Source organism: Salminus brasiliensis, chromosome 6 (genome assembly GCF_030463535.1).
Source record: "Salminus brasiliensis chromosome 6, fSalBra1.hap2, whole genome shotgun sequence".
NCBI classification, from domain to species: domain Eukaryota; kingdom Metazoa; phylum Chordata; class Actinopteri; order Characiformes; family Bryconidae; genus Salminus; species Salminus brasiliensis.
In genome coordinates this window covers 44558582-44575317 of record NC_132883.1, presented here as the reverse complement: position 1 = coordinate 44575317, position 16736 = coordinate 44558582, and positions in this window count along the sequence as shown.

The window sequence follows — 16736 nt, the reverse complement described above, 5'->3', positions numbered from 1 at the left end:
GAGATAGCATCTCAGACTAATGAGCTAGCATGGCAATGTAACACGTAGAGTTGTCCCAATTTTAAGTTTTGTATCCAGTACAAATTGTGTTATGAGTCTGTGGGAGATCAAAGTATGAACATCTTTGTAGTTCAAAAATGAGCTTTTATCTTTGCGCTGTAATTAGATAATGTAATTAGTAGTTATGATGCTGATTAATTAATTCGACACTAAACTTTCTGAGGTGTTGGCACCTCCTGCAGGGCTGGCATGATTAACGTGAGTGTTTAAGGGCCACTTATTTCATTATTTTTTATTTTTTGTAAAATGTCCGGCTACGTGAGGACGAGGACGAGGACGATGTGTTCTTCAGTTCCGTCTGTCATTCAGCCTCCCTCTCTCTGAACTGATTCACATGCCTATGAAAACTGACTCATTCAAAATAAGGAAGAAGTAAGAGTGAGGGCTGTCACGTTGCCAAGTGAATTCAAATAACTCAAATACCGCCAACACCTTTGTTTCCCTGGAGAGAGTGTAAACATCTGTGACCAAGTAACCAAGCAAAACCACAATTTATTACACTGAGCCATGAAACAGAACAGAAACACACACACACACACACACACACACACACACACATGACTCATGTGGATGACTGGTTTAAGAATTCTTCACTATAATAGTAAATAGTAGTAATTATTATTTTGATACAGCATCTTTATCAGACAAATGAAAGAAACATAAAAGACGTGATAGGTTTATAACCAATACTAGGCTAGGCTAGGCTAAGCTAAGCAACTATTGTGGGTTGTCTTGGTGACTCAAACCAGCCAATAAAATCTGAGCTCATTATTTGAGCAGAGATGTGGTTGTGAGTCACTCCAGACAACACAGTGGCTGTGGTGGATGACCCATCGAGACCCAGCGAGACTCCAAACTAGGACTAGCATACAACAACAACAACAACAACAATAATAATATTAATGCATACTCATAATAAACCCTTTAAAGCCTTACCCTTCAAATAAACTGGTTCAGTTCAGTAAGTCCAGTGCCTCTAAGCTCCCCCCCCATTGCCCTTACGATTGCACCATAGATCTGGTAGAAGGGGCCACTTTACCTAAAGCCAGGATCTACCCCCTTACGGGGGAAGAAGAGAGGGTAATGGAGGACTATATTTCAGAGGCTTTAGCTCAGGGATACATCACTCCGTCCAAGTCTCCGGTGCCTTCGGGGTTCTTTTTCATCAGGAAGAAGGGGGGTGGGTTAAGGCCATGTATAGATTATCGGGCACTCAACGCGATCACCAATAGGTACCCGTTTCCTATGCCGTTGGTGCCTTCCGCCCTCGAGCAGCCGCGGGGAGCCCAGATATTCATGAAATTGGATCTCCGCCGTGCATATAACCTGGTGTGTATCAGGGAGGGGGTGAATGGAAGACGGCATTCATGACCACCAGGGGGCATTTCCAGTACCGGGTTATGCCGTATGGGTTAGCTAACGCCCCCTCCGTCTTCCAGGCTTTCATAAATGACGTCCTAAAAGACTACCTCGGAAGCTTCGTGGTGGTCTTTCTGGACAACATTCTCGTGTATGTGCATATGCACATCCGTCAAGTTCGTCAGGTCCTGGCGAGGCTTGGGGCCCACCTGCTATTCGCTAAATTAGAGAAGTGTGTGTTCCACGTCCATGAGATCCCTTTTCTAGGGTACATTATGAGCGAGCGGGGGGTTCAGATGGACCAGACCAAAGTTAGGTTTGGTGGCTGACTCCTCATGCCTTCAAGTCTTGTAAGTTCAGCGCGCCTAACTAGCGCTACTCTTTGTCTTAGTTCACAGTTTCCCCAGGCTCGGCTTGGAAGTTTATGTTTCTGAGTAGCGGTATTGGCTCAGCCCCGGCAGCTAGCACAGCCCTAGTGCCTCGCCAGCCCCAGGTGTGTTCTTTTGTTTTGCCCAGTATTGTTTGTCACAGTTATCATAAGTTTTACCTTATCCCTCATAATTGTCACTGCATTTCTGTTTTGTTTATGGTTTATTGTCAAACTCCTCCTTGGTCCATCCCCCACGAGTGTTCTCCCGTCATTGTTAGACTGAGTGAATCATGACACAAATATGATTCACTTGGCTTTTAAGGTTTTAAACCAATAAAATAAAATTCATAAAATGTGTTCAAATAAAACATTAAAATACAAATAAAAATATATACGCTTTTACAAATAATCTTAAACTATTTCATTACCTGAGGATGTTTGAAATAAAATAACAAAGAAAACAATAATTTCACATGTTAATAAACTTGTTCTGTTCTTATGGAAGTATTGATGAATTGTAGAACATCCGGAGAATACGACCCTTCCTCTCTAGAGAGGCCACCCAGGTGCTTGTTCAGTCTCTCGTCACTTCCAGACTTGACTACTGCAGCTCTCTCCTGGCTGGTCTCCCTCTGCGCACCATCAGGCCCCTGCAACTCATCCAGAATGCAGCGGCACGGGTCGTCTTCAATGTCCCTAAATTTAGCCATGTCTCTCCACTGCTGCGTTCTCTTCACTGGCTTCCTGTAGCTGCTGCCCGTATCAGATTCAGAACCCTGACGCTGGCCTACAAAGCCCAGAACGGACCAGCCCCTCCGTATCTAATGGCAATGGTCAAAAACCGATCCGCACCAAGAGCCCTTCGAGCTTCAAGTACGGCTCGGCTCGACCCGCCATCCCTCAAAATCCGCGGAAGACAAGCGTCCAGGCTTTTTTCTGTCCTGGCACCAAAGTGGTGGAACGAGCTGCCCCTGGGTGTCTGAACGGCAGAGTCGCTCGCTGTCTTCAAACCCAGACTAAAGACCCACCTCTTCAGAGAGTACTTGGACGAATAGTTCTATGGTCGCCTTATTGTATTGTGTTTAGCAATGTCTAAAGCTTAGAGGTATCTTTTGAATTATTAGTCTATTCTAACTAGCTAAGGCTTTTCTTGGGTAAATAGCAAAGCACTTTGTAAGTCGCTCTGGATAAGAGTGTCTGCTAAATGCTGTAAATGTAATGTAAATGTAAATGTAGTGTCACGGTTTGTCACTGGAGACAAAGGCGGACGTACAAATATTATATATTAATAACAAAACAAGCACTAAGCTGACCAAATAAACTATACCAGAATCACCCAAACAGGCCAAGTCAACAAACCATGAAACCGACATGAGAACATACCCACATGGACATGCACAGGATATCAAAGAACACCTGGAAGTACAAGGGGGTGTGGTTACAAAGGCGACACTGGTGGAAACACTAAGGGACAGGCGTAGCTAGGGCAGACAAGACACAAACAGAGCCATGTGCTTGAGAGAACATTACAACAGAAAACAAAGGCAGACATGACACCAGGGGCAGGCATGACACATGGGCCCATCTGGGCTACATACCATCAGTTACAGTCAGTCAGTGATTTCTTTCTGCTGAAACTCCAAACAGATTTTTCACCACATTCATACTTTCTTTTTCTTGCACTGTACGTTCATCTCAAATTCCCCATTAATAAGGAAGCATCATATCCCAGGGAGAGGATCTTAGTGGGAGAAAGGAAGTCCAGACAGGATAACCCTTGGCTGTGTGGCTGAGGAAATGTGTGATTTTAATAATAATGATAACGCACGTTTGAACACGAACTTCCACAACGAAGTGTGCTGCAGGGCCGTCATTCTGGATAAACACTGAGTGTGAATGGCAGAGACCCGGAGAACAATAGAGAGAGAGTTACTTTCCACTCATACATCACCCACCGCCTCCACCCGAGCATGTGTACCTGCTCAACACCACCACACCACTCTGCTGCCTTCTGGCCTGACCACAGTGCTCTTAGGCCTTTCCGGCCTTTCGCCCCTCATAAGGACTCTGGGCTAGCTAAACAAACGACATAGCGTAAGTCAAATCAAATCAAATCAAAATCAAATTTTATTTGTCACATACATAGTCATACACAGTATAACTTGCAGTGAAATGCTTTTTTGACAGTCTGCCCACATCAAGCTATACAATAAAAATCTACATTTAAACTTAACTAAACCTTAACTTAATGAAGTAAAGTGCAAAAGTGCAAAAGAAAAATAAAATAAAAATGAAGAAAATAAAAATAGAATAAGTTACATTTAAGTTAAAGAATAGAATATAAAAATATGAAAATATAGAAATATAAGCAAAAAAAATAAATAAAAAATACAGAATACAAATATACAAATATATATACAGAGCTAAAACTAGTGCGTGTCTGTGTGTGTGTGTGTGTGTGTATATATATACATACATATACATATGTACATATTTATCTGTATGTGAGTGTATGTGTGAGTTAAAAATAAATATTTTCGTTATTGTCCGTAGTGAGTTTTCCGTGAGCCATGGTTGTGTATTGTAGTGAGTGAGGGTCCAGTTTGTGTATGTAGATACTTTAATTTAGTGTCCTAGTCCCTGTCCCCATTCAAGGCACGGATGGCTTGTGGAAAGAAGCTCCTCCTCATTCTCTCTGTGTTAGCCTTCAGGGTTCTTAAGCGTTTCCCCGAGGGCAACAGAGAGAACAGTCCATTGTTGGGATGACTGGGGTCCTTCACAATCTTCTTGGCCTTGGTCCAACACCGCTTCTTGTAGATGGACTGCAGGTCAGGAAACTCCATCTTAGTGATTCGCTCTGCTGAACGTCTCACTCGTCGTAGCGCTTGCCTGTCCAACAGTCACACAGTAGCATGGTTTAGACCCTGGTTATTACTACCAGGTAAACGACAAACACTGCAGATTCATACTGGATTAGAATCACTTCACAGTTTTTAATGCTATACTGCAAACACTACAAACACTACAGATTCATACTGGATTAGAATCACTTCACAGTTATTAATGTTATACTGCAAACACTACAAAACCTGCAGATTCATACTGGATTAGAATCACTCCACAATAATTATTATCAGACTGTAAAATCTATGTACTGCTGATTCACACTGGATATAAATCACTCCATATGTATTTCTGTCTGACTAAAATAGACTACAAACACTGAAGATTCATACTGGATTAGAATCTCTCCACCGTTATTACTAGCAGACTGTAAAAACTATGTACTGCAAATGCATACTGGATAAAAAGCACTCCACAGTTATTAATGCTATACTGTAAACACTACAAGCACTGCAGATTCATACTGGATAATAATCACTCCACAGTTATTACTATCAAATTAAAAAACATTACAGATTCATACTGGATTAGAATCACTCCATAGGTATTTCTGTCAGATAAAAAAACTACAAACACTGTAGATTCATACTGGATGAAAATCCCTCCACAGTTATTACTGTCAGACTACAAATAGCATACAGTGCAGATTCATACTGGATTAGAATCACTCCACCATAATTACTTGCAGACATTAATAATTACACACACTGCAGATTCATACTGGATTAAATTCACTCTCCACTGTAAAATATTTGCCCCACTTCAGCTGCATAAATCTAAATTCCACTTGCATTCAATGATGTAGAGTCCTGCAAGTCAGCTGACATTCATTTGAAACTGAACTGAAAATAATCCAGCCAAATAAAGGCTGCTTCTGCTGGGTCAGTCTACTGTATTCTGAACTCCTGAGCAGGTGTTTTGTGTTGGCATGTTTGTGCTGGGTGTAGGCAGGAGTGTGTATCGTCTGTGAAGTTAAAATAGTAGCAGAGTTTACTTTTGCTTGTTACATCATGTAATTGCAAACACTCAAACATTGCAGACTTGAATGACTGACCCAAAGAATGTGGCTGTTGACCTTTATTATCAGGCCTTAAGGCCCTGATTATTCTTCAGCTATTAATTTGGAACTTATCATTAAGTAACTACCAGGACTGTCACTGAGTAACTGCTGTGAATTTGACGGGACTTTTGTGAAGCTGTGAGAGTGAGCGATGAATGTCTGGAGACATCTATTGAAGTGCTAACTATTAATCCAGACATATTTGTAAATGATCACAATGTTTTCCAGGAAATTCCTTTCGGCCTGGTCACAGAGTTTAACCTTCAGTCGCATTCTTCACATTTTATACAAAAACAAGGACAAGTGTCTTCCTGGAAATCATTGGGTTAATCTATGAGAAAACAGAAAGTATTTCACCTCCTGCTTGACTCAAAACAAGCAGGTTAGGGTCCGTAAACATCACTCATAGACCTGTAACACCTCAAACAAACAGGGGCGAAGGTTTTGTTGGGAAACACGAAAAATGAAAACTCTCAGCATGAATTTAAGAACCTCAAGGTAACCAAGGGAACCTTTATAGAACTAAAGTTAAAGAAACGTTGAAAGGATGGGTGTGTAGTTTTCCTCTTTCTGCAGAACCCATACTCACTCTGCGTTGAGCTGCTAGTGAGCAATGAGGAGTTCAAGGGTACACACTCTGGATTAAAGTCACTGAACAGTAATTACTGTCAGGGTGTAAAAACTGCATACAGTGAAAATTCATACTGGATTATAGTCACTCAACAGTAATTACTGTCAGATGGTAAAAACTACATACAGTGAAAATTCATACTGGATTAAAATCAGTCCCCAGTTATAACTATCAGACTGTAAAAACTGCATACAGTGAAAAGTCATACTGGATTAAAATCAGTCCCCAGTTATTACTATAAAACTGAACAAATGACATACAGTGAAAATTCATACTGGATTGAAATCACCCCACAGTTATTACTATAAGACTGAACAAATGACATACAGTGAAAATTCATACTGGATTATAGTAACTCAACAGTAATTACTGTCAGATGGTAAAAACTACATACAGTGAAAATTCATACTGGATTAAAATCAGTCCCCAGTAATAACTATCAGACTGTAAAAACGGCAGACAGTGAAAATTCATACTGGATTATAGTCACTCAACAGTAATTACTGGACTGAAACCACTCCACAGTTACTATCAGACTTTAAAGTCCCCACACACTCCAGATTCATACTGGATTGAACTGGTCTGAAGATCTCTATCTCTCTAAAAAACAATACATCTTCAGGGTCAGGAGATGAAGGCTGTGTGACCCATAACTCGTACTTGCGCTCGTGCAGGCTCAACAGACTATCAGTTGATCATGTGCTGTGGATTTCAGTTGGCGGATGACCATCGGCTTGACTTCGGCTGAGGTTATTGCTGTGTGTCAGTACTTAACATCACGTTCTCCTGTTCCTACTCACACAGATAACGTTCCACACAGCCGGGAGAAAGCTTGACACCATTCATACTTTCTTTTTCTTGCACTGTACGTTCATCTCAAATTCCCCATTAATAAGGAAGTATCATATCCCAGGGAGAGGATCTTAGTGGGAGAAAGGAAGTCCAGACAGGATAACCCTTGGCTGTGTTGCTGAGGAAATGTGTGATTTTAATAATAATGATAACGCACGTTTGAACACGCACTTCCACGACGAAGTGTGCTGCAGGGCCGTCATTCTGGATAAACACTGAGTGTGAATGGCAGAGACCCGGAAAACAATAGAGAGAGAGTTACTTTCCACTCATACATCACCCCCGCCTCCACCCGAGCACGTGTACCTGCTTAACACCACCACACCACTCTGCTGCCTTCCGGCCTGACCACAGTGCTCTTAGGCCTTTCCGGCCTTTTTTCCCCTCATAAGGACTCTGGGCTAGATGCATAGCCAGGCCTACTACAGGGGCAATGAGAAAGATGCCTTCAGCTTTTGGACTCCCAGGCGTAGTTGTACCATCCTGACTCAAAAAATCCGGTATATCTAAATGTGCCAAATTTTCCTAGGTTCTCTGAGGTGTGATCACAGAAGGTCACCAAAGACTTGAGACAACAGTAAACTGGCGGAAGGGGAGCGTGAGTCGAGTTCATGCATAAGGCTAACCTCAGTTTGGTGTGTCCTGGCCCTTGGGAGTTTAACGATGATGAGTAATAAGGACAACAAATATCCGCTGTTTGTTGGCCTGTTATTTGAGAGTTAACAGGAGTTAATGAATCAGTTTTAATGGTTACATTCTGACGCCTACACTCTGAAAACAGTGCAAAATGTCAGGCTACTCCACCTAGCCTTTTGTTGTTGGTCTGAGTGAACTTCGGAGACGTGATTCATCCAGGAATGTTGTGAGAGATTTGTTTTTAAAGTTTGCTAGAAGATGAGAAAAAAAGAGATAACCAGAACTGGTGAAATTATCACATCATCAGCTAAGCAAGGATTACATGGGTGCCCTTGATAGCAACCGGGCTGATACCTCATTCAGCTGAAACACTGAAGGCTGCTCTCACTGGTAGCTCGGTGGGATTATGCATGCCGTACCCTAGCTGGATGACGGACAAAGACTAGGCCCCGGAGGCCTAGCTAAATCTAAATTTGCTGGTTCGGACCAGGCCTTGTATGCGACGTATGGTGATATTGAAGAAGACTGTATGAGGATTTGATTGCATTAGAGAGTTGGTGAGGTCAGGATGTTGGGTGGTCACTACTTAACCTCATCATCCCAGACTCCCCAACTCATCCCATTCAAAAGCATTCAGAAGCATTTGGAAGCTCACTATGCAGGATTTTGTTATTATTACATTCAACTGAAACCAAAACAATGGCAAAACTAAATAGGAAGCTGGTCAGCGACGTGGGGAAATACCCAGAACTATGACACAGGGCTTTCAAGACAACCACACACCATCTTCATTGCTTCCAGTGTGGGACGGCCTTTACAGTCTAAGCCAGGCGTGAGGCTCTTGTGACGTTAGTTAAGAAAATATTTAAGAATATATATTTTTTGAGAATTCTTCTTAAGTAAAAACCGTTGGGTGGGTAGATGTCTCTCTCTCTTTCTCTTTCTCTTTCTCTCTCTCTCTCTCTCTTTCTCTTTCTCTCTCTCTCTCTCTCTCTCTCTCCACACCACCTCGATGTGATGCTGGTCAGTATCTGCGTCTGCTAACCGATGTATCAGAGCCTGGTTCTCAGCGCTTTTCCCTGAGCACTGAATCAGAGGCAGTTCGGAAAGAGGTGGCGGCTGGTTGGGCATGTGGCAGTCCCCGCCTTCCCGGTGTTCGGGAGCATTACTCGGGGTGATCAGGGGAGTACTAACGAGTGGGCTGGGTAATGGGGGAAGGGGTCGATGGCACTCTCTCTCTCTCTTCCCCTTAAAACTCTTAAGCGATGTTGGCCGGCACAGCCGCCTGTTAGCTGGTGTGGTGGAACGAAGTGTGTCGGCTACCCGGCGATGCCTCATTAAGGTGGTGGCTGGCTTCACAAATGTATATCAGAGAACACGTGTATATATACAAATATATATTTTTGGAGAATACCAAGAGTGGAATTCTTCTTAAGTACAGAAAAAGTTACGAAGAAATATCGTAAAATTTGTAAGAAGATATTTGAAGAACGATTTGTCCTGTCTCGGATCTTAAGCATGAAGTCATGAAGTTAGAAGAAGAACTTTTGGGAATTCGGGGCCAGATCTGGTAAACTCAGTAGCGATCTTCTAATGGGTCGCAGTGTGGAGGCAAGAAGGTCGTGAAAAAGCTCCATCACGTACATTTTTGTTTGCTCCTCCACCAGAGCAGAGCTCACTGGGATCACTGGCTTTTAAACCAGGAGGTGGAAGCGCTCCACTCCGCCACACTTCACCTTCTGCAGGTTCTTCACCATTTAAAAGTGTTTTCACGCTCACACATCCCTGTAGAACCCTTTAAAAAGTGAAGAACCTTGGTTCCTGTCGAGGAGTTGGAACTTCATGTTCCAGCAAGTGAACCGAGATGCTGAAGCAGGAAAAATGGACGAGCGTAAGAATCTGAGACACTTTGACGAGACCAGACTGTGATGTTCTAGACTTTGGCTGGGTCAGAACATCTCCAAAACATCTGGCAGGTCTTGAGAGGTGTTGTTCCTGGGGTGCAGAGGTCACTACCTACCAAAAAAGTGCTCCAAGGAAGGACGGCCGATGAACCGACGCCAAGGTAATGGGCAAATGACGTCCGGCGCACACACTACAGGACAAATGGGCCGATTTCAGGGCGATCGTAAATGATGAGTATCCTGTACGGTGTGGCATCTGTAATCCAGTCTACAGGATACTCATAGTTTCCGATCGCGTTGAAATCGGCCCGATTGTCCTGTAGTGTGTTACCCTGGAGTCGGTTCACCGGCCGTCCTTCCTTGGACCCCAGGAACAACATCCCTCAAGACCTGCCAGATGTTTTGGAGATGTTCTGACCCAGCCAACGTCTAGAACAACAAACCTGGAGGAACCGAGCTCTGTTCTTCAGACTAGCTCACCGACAAGATCTCACTACTTTCTTTCTTCAGAATGAGAAGCTCTTGTTTCTCCTTTTTACTGGATTTATGTTCACCTGCTTTATCTGTTCTGATGAGATCTGGAGCTTCTACAGTAGAACTCTCTCACTGATCAGAGATCTGCCTTGTAATCAGCACAACTTCACACCAGGGGGCAGCAGAGCTTCAGAGTGAGAAACTGCAGCCTGAGCTTCATCATTACTCTCAGTCCAGTCAATGTCCATTTGTTCATTCATGTAACTCGCCTGCAATGATCTGATCTCCAGCAGCATCATAATTCATAATATCTGCTGTCAAACTCTGAACCCACATGAGATGAAAGGCTGCTGAACAGCCTCTGACGGGCCGAGTGCTCCTGAGCTGATCTTCCTAATGCTCGGTTTTAGATATTCTGTTTGATTTTTCGAGCCAGTCATCGCCGTACACTTACGGTCCATTTCCCTAATTCTCCATTTCCGCTTCCACAGGTCTCGCAGATTTCTGCAGCGAGTGGGAGCGTCTGGTAACAGCAGGCTCTCGGCCTGGCGCTACAGAAGGAGTGTTAAATCCGGGCCCTGTGCTCTGGCTCTCAGCGTGGCTTTGAATTGGGATTAAAGCGGAAGTGTGAGGAGATGAAAGATGAGGAACCTCCTCCTCCTCCTCATTTGAAAGGTTTGTCAGATTCAGGGGCTTTCAATTACTGACAGGAACGGCCTGGGAGTGACCTCATCTCCTCTGAGAGTAATGGGCTGGGAGAGAGAGAGAGAGAGAGAGAGAGAGAGAGAGAGAGAGAGAGAGAGAGAGAGAGAGAGCTCTGAGTGAGAGTATTAATATATCTCTATATAGAATAAAAAGAGTTGATTCAGGGTCATTTTGGAGCGTTTCTATTGGTCCATTAATCCTCAAATTCTGACACAATATAAAGAACCACTGCCAGATTCAGATTATGAAGAAAAGTGAAAATTTATATATGTGTCAATTATATATATATATATTTACATTTACATTTACATTTATGGCATTTAGCAGACGCTCTTATCCAGAGCGACTTACAAAGTGCTTTGTAACCCTTTCTTTACCCAAGAAAGAAACCTTAGCTAGTTAGAATAGACTAATAATTCAAAAGATACCTCAAAGCTTTAGACATTACTAAACACAGGACAATAAGGTGACCATAGTACTTTATTTGTCCAAGTATTCACGGAAGAGGTGGGTCTTCAGTCTGCGTACATATATATATATAAATATGTATATACTTTTAGCAATGCTGTCACAATACTAGAGTACATTTATCACATCAATAAAACAAACTGAGCTAGACTGAACAGAGAGAGAGAGAGAGAGAGAGAGAATTAATACTATTGGTATGGTGATGATGGTGGTGGTGATGGTGGTTTTGATGGTGGTGGTGGTGATGATGGTGGTGTTGGTGATGGTGGTGGTGGTGATGGTAATAGTGATGGTGGTGGTGGTGGTGATGATGGTGATGTGATGGTGGTGATGATGGTGATGGTGGTGGTGGTGATTGTAATGGTGGTGGTGCTGGTGGTGGTGATGATGGTGGTTGTGATGATGGTGCTGGTGATGGTGGTGGTGGTGATGGTGGTGGTGATGGTGGTTTTGATGGTGATGGTGGTGGCGGTGGTGGTGATGATGGTGGTGGTGATGATGGTGATGGTGGTTTTGATGGTAAAGGTGGTGGTGGTGATGATGGTGATGTGATGGTGGTGATGGTGATGGTGGTGGTGCTGGTGGTGGTGATGATGGTAGTGGTGATGATGGTGGTGGTGATGATGGTGATGGTGGTGGTGGTGATGATGGTGATGGTGGTGGTGATGATGGTGATGGTGGTTTTGGTGGTGATGATGGTGGTGGTGATGATGGTGATGGTGGTTTTGATGGTAAAGGTGGTGGTGGTGGTGATGATGGTGATGTGATGGTGGTGATGGTGATGGTGGTGGTGCTGGTGGTGGTGATGATGGTAGTTGTGATGATGGTGCTGGTGATGGTGGTGATGATGGTGATGGTGGTGGTGATGATGGTGATGGTGGTGGTGGTGATGATGGTGATGGTGGTGGTGATGATGGTGATGGTGGTTTTGGTGGTGATGATGGTGATGGTGGTTTTGATGGTGAAGGTGGTGGTGGTGGTGGTGGTGGTGGCGGCGGTGATGATGGTGGTGTTGGTGATGGTGGTGGTGTTGGTGATGGTGGTGGTGCAGTAAACTGTCAGTACTCTGTTGTTGGTGGTTCCGTGTTCTCTGCTCTCTCTGGGTCTGTTAGAACAGTGTAAGCTGATGAGGTCTGAGCAGTAAAGGGAGGCTGGAGTCACTGCTGGATTGTCTGTTTGGGCCACACACACACACACACTCACACTTTCTCTCTCTCACACACACACACACACATACACATATTCACACACACACTCTCTCTCTCTCACACACACACATACACATATTCACACACACACTCTCTCTCTCTCACACACACACACACACATATGCTGCTGAGCACACTATTCCCTTGACTTTTGATGCTCTGAGTCATAATTATGGACACACACACACACACACACACACACACAGAGAGAGAAGCACTATGTAGAGCCTCAGGTGAGTATTTTCCATGGATGAGGCCTTGACAACAGATTGTGTGTGTGTGTGTGTGTGTGTGTGTGTGTGTGTAGAGGCTGTGTGTACCTCTCAGGCACTTAAATGAATTTTGTGGCTTTTTTGTTTATTTCTTTCCATTACAGCCCTTCAGTGTGTGTGTGTGTGTGTGTGTGTGTGTGTGTGTGTGTGTGCAGTGCACTAGCAGCAGTGAAGCCTCTAAACCCACTGAGCTAAAGATCCTAAATATGATCTGTTGATTATAACCTAACCCTAATCTTACCCTCAACCCAAAACCTAATCCAAAGACCAAGCGTCCCCGTAATGGCGTACAGGTACACGGCAGACCTCCTGCTTTTACGACTAACACAGCTGATAGCGCAGGAAGAGTTGTGGATACTGAGGTTAGGCTTAGGCTTAGGCTTAGGTTTAGAATTAACTGATACAAAGAAAACAGCAGTTTTAGCATCATCACATCGCCGGCCAGACGCCTGTGTTCTGTGGCTACGTTAGTTTGTGTGTTTGTTTCTTTTACTGCCCTCCAATTGATATATGTGTGAGTGTATTTAAACTTGTATTTAGTGCACTACGAGGACCCATGTCCAAATGCAAGGACCAATCGTCCCCATAATGGCATATAATGGTGCCGTTTCACCACTAACACCACTGTTCTTGGAAAAGCTGAAAGTGCAGGAAGACTGGCGTTTAGTTTCTGCTTAGTTTTAGGTTTTGAGCTGAATTAGAGTCTTTCTTTAAATCCAAGCACAAAAGCCTTTTCTTGAAAAGCTTCTCGTAGCTCTCGAACATCTCGAGCTGTTTGAGAAGAGCCTGATGTTCCATAAGCTGTTGTTTTTATCCAGGGAGAAAGGTCTGTCTCAGTCTCTCTGATGTGGCTTCATTCTCCAACACTGGGCCATTCACTCTCATTGTGTGTGTGTGTGTGTGTGTGTGTGTGTGTTTTAGCCCCTGTAGTCCTGATCTGCGGCTCCAGCAGGGCTGATTTTAAATTCTAATTGTCAGGATCGCTCCCTCCTCTGTCATTGTAGTAACACCTGCCTGCGAGCTGAGGAAGCCGAGGGCCATGGAGCGTGTCTGAGCTTAATTATTTCTCCAGCACACACACACACACGCCTATAGGTACCTCATAAGGAATAATAACCTGTCCCGTCTGTGTTACATGTATTATGTATTTGTACTTAGGAAGCCCAGGATTAAGAACTACACTCACTGATACTACGCCTGCTTTTGCTCTCTGCTCTCGCAACAGCCCCATCTCTTCACGGCGCCTAATGGATTCCACAGGATGTTGGAGTCCCCCCTTTGAGATTCTGGTCCATGCTGACATGACTGCATCACACAATTCCTGTGGATTCGTCAGGACCACCTTCAGACTCTTCTACTGGATCTACTGTGTGGATCTGGTACCTGGGTAGAACTATCAGTGCTGACTTATAGAGGGCTTTGAAGAGCATCACTGTGAGGATCTGATTGCATTCAGCGACAAATGCGGTCAGGATGTTGGATAAGCACCAATAATCATTTCAGAGAACATTTAACATTTCAGCTACTCCACTGCTCCACGGCTCAATGCTGAGGGGCTTTCTACCCCGCTAGCCCACACCTGGTATTAGGCAGCATGGTACCAATAGGGTCATGATGTTGATCTCTTCCAGAGAGTCCTATTCTATTGGCAGTACTTCTCTACAGGGGCTAGACAAGCTCTATGTCAGCCAGGAGTGCCTTTGCTACTTAACATTGCTAAATGTGCTCTTCATTCTGTTTCATCAATTTTTAATTTCTTCTTCTGCTTCACCCACTTCCAGTCCCTCTCCTCGACCTGTCCTTCCAGTAACATCTGAACGCTCGCACTGCTGGAGCTCAGAGCACATGTGCAGTACTGAACACCCCCCCAAAAAATCCCCAAAAGTGCTGTAGAGGTCGTCCAGTTCTGCTCTGGCTCTCCATTGGGTGAAACATGGGCTAGGTGGGTTCCAGTGGGTTTGTACATACTTTGATACTGGGGCCCAGGTGGGCTTCCCAAATGGGCGCCAATGTTTCAGCCCACCTTACGTTTACATTTTACATTTACAGCATTTCTCCAGAGCCTCAGAAAAGTGTCTCAGTTTCCTCAGCTAGTTTAAATAGACCCCTCTAATCTTAGACTCTACTAAACACAAGTCAATATGGAGACCATAATACTCTACTCTTCACCTGAGTACTCTCAGAAGAGGAGGGTCTTCAGTCTGGGTTTGAGGTCAGCGAGTGTTGGACTCTGCTGTTCGGACACCCAGGGGAAGTTCGTTCCACCACTTCGGTGCAGGACAGAAAAAAGTCTGGACGCTCGTCTTCTGTGGTTCTCAAAGGATGGCGGGTCGAGCCGAGCCGTACTTAAAGCTGGAAGGGCTCTTGGTGCAGATCGGCTTTTGACCATCGCCATCAAGTACAGAGGGGCTGGCTGGTCCAGTCTTGGCTTTGTAGGCCAGAGTCAGGGGTTTGAATCTCACATGGGCCCCATCTAGGCCCTGGGCTACCCATCTAGCTAGTTGGGCTACCCATACGTCTGTCTGTGCCATGGCCTGCATTGCCTTCACATTGTGAATTGTGGATGTTTATCAGTGGAGCAGCAGCAGGAAATCAGGTATTGGTATGGTAAGCTGACCAGTGGAACGGTCAGCTTTTCCATCTGTGATGGGGCAGTGAAGGAGAGAGGAAAGTTCAGCAGTGTTTGAATGGGTAAACAACATTCAAAAGATTCTCAACCACAACTCCGGGGTTTGTTTTCTGGACTTGAACACTGGGTCAGTGCGACATAAGCTTCCACACTTTTTCGTTCTTGTGTTGTTGTTGTTGTTGTTGAGTTTTAGTAAGCCAGTGCTCTTTTCCACCAACACGAAACAAATAACTATTTTCTTCACTGAGACCAAGAGAGAAGCTCGGAGAGAAGCTGGAGAGCTCTTGTGATCATGGAGTGGAGCACTGGAGTGGGAGGCTAACAGAGCAAAGCCACAGCCATGGCAACACAAGCATCTCAAACTTTACCCAGAATCTCTCTGTATTTGCCTCCACCTTCAGTGCAATGCTGTTTTCCACAGCCGTCAAAGCAGTTTTAGTCCCAAAACAATTAAATCCATAAATGCTGGGGAAGCCCCCTAGTGAGCACCACCATAAGAACCAGTGTCAGAAAAAAAGTCCTCAAGAGCTTGAGGAACAACCACTGAGAGGAACCGAGACTCTGGTCGAAGACTCCTGCCAAATCCTGCTGGTGGAACTGTACTTTCAGCCACTGTTCATCCCATTGGTGGGACCATACTGTCTAGAGACCAGCCACTGTTAATCCCATTGATGGGACTGTACTATCTAGAGACCAACAACTGTAAATCCCATTTGTGTGACTGTACAGTCTAGAGACCAGCCACTGTCTAGAGACCAGCCACATTTATTCCCACTGGGGGAACTGTACTGTCTAGAGACCAGCCACTGTTCATTCCACTGGTGGGTCTGTACTATCTAGAGACCACTGTCAATCCCAATTGGTAGGGCTGTACTATGTAGAGCCCACCCTCTGTGAATCCAACTGCCATGGTAAATCCCACTGGTGGAACCATACTGTCTAGAGTGCCGCCATGCCAATCCTACTGGTGGGACTGTACTCTCCAAAGACCTGCCAGTGTAAATCCCACAGGTTGGACCATACTGTCATGTTAGCAGTCATGGTAAATCCCACTGGGTGGGACCATCCTTGCAATGTGGCTCTACTGTTTGTTTTTATGATGTATCCTGAGATGTACCGTTGTGAAAAATCCTGGTGAGGTTCCATTTCTTCCATTTGTTCTGCTCACCTTTAGGCCACAGCAGGCTGAAGATCACTGCAATCC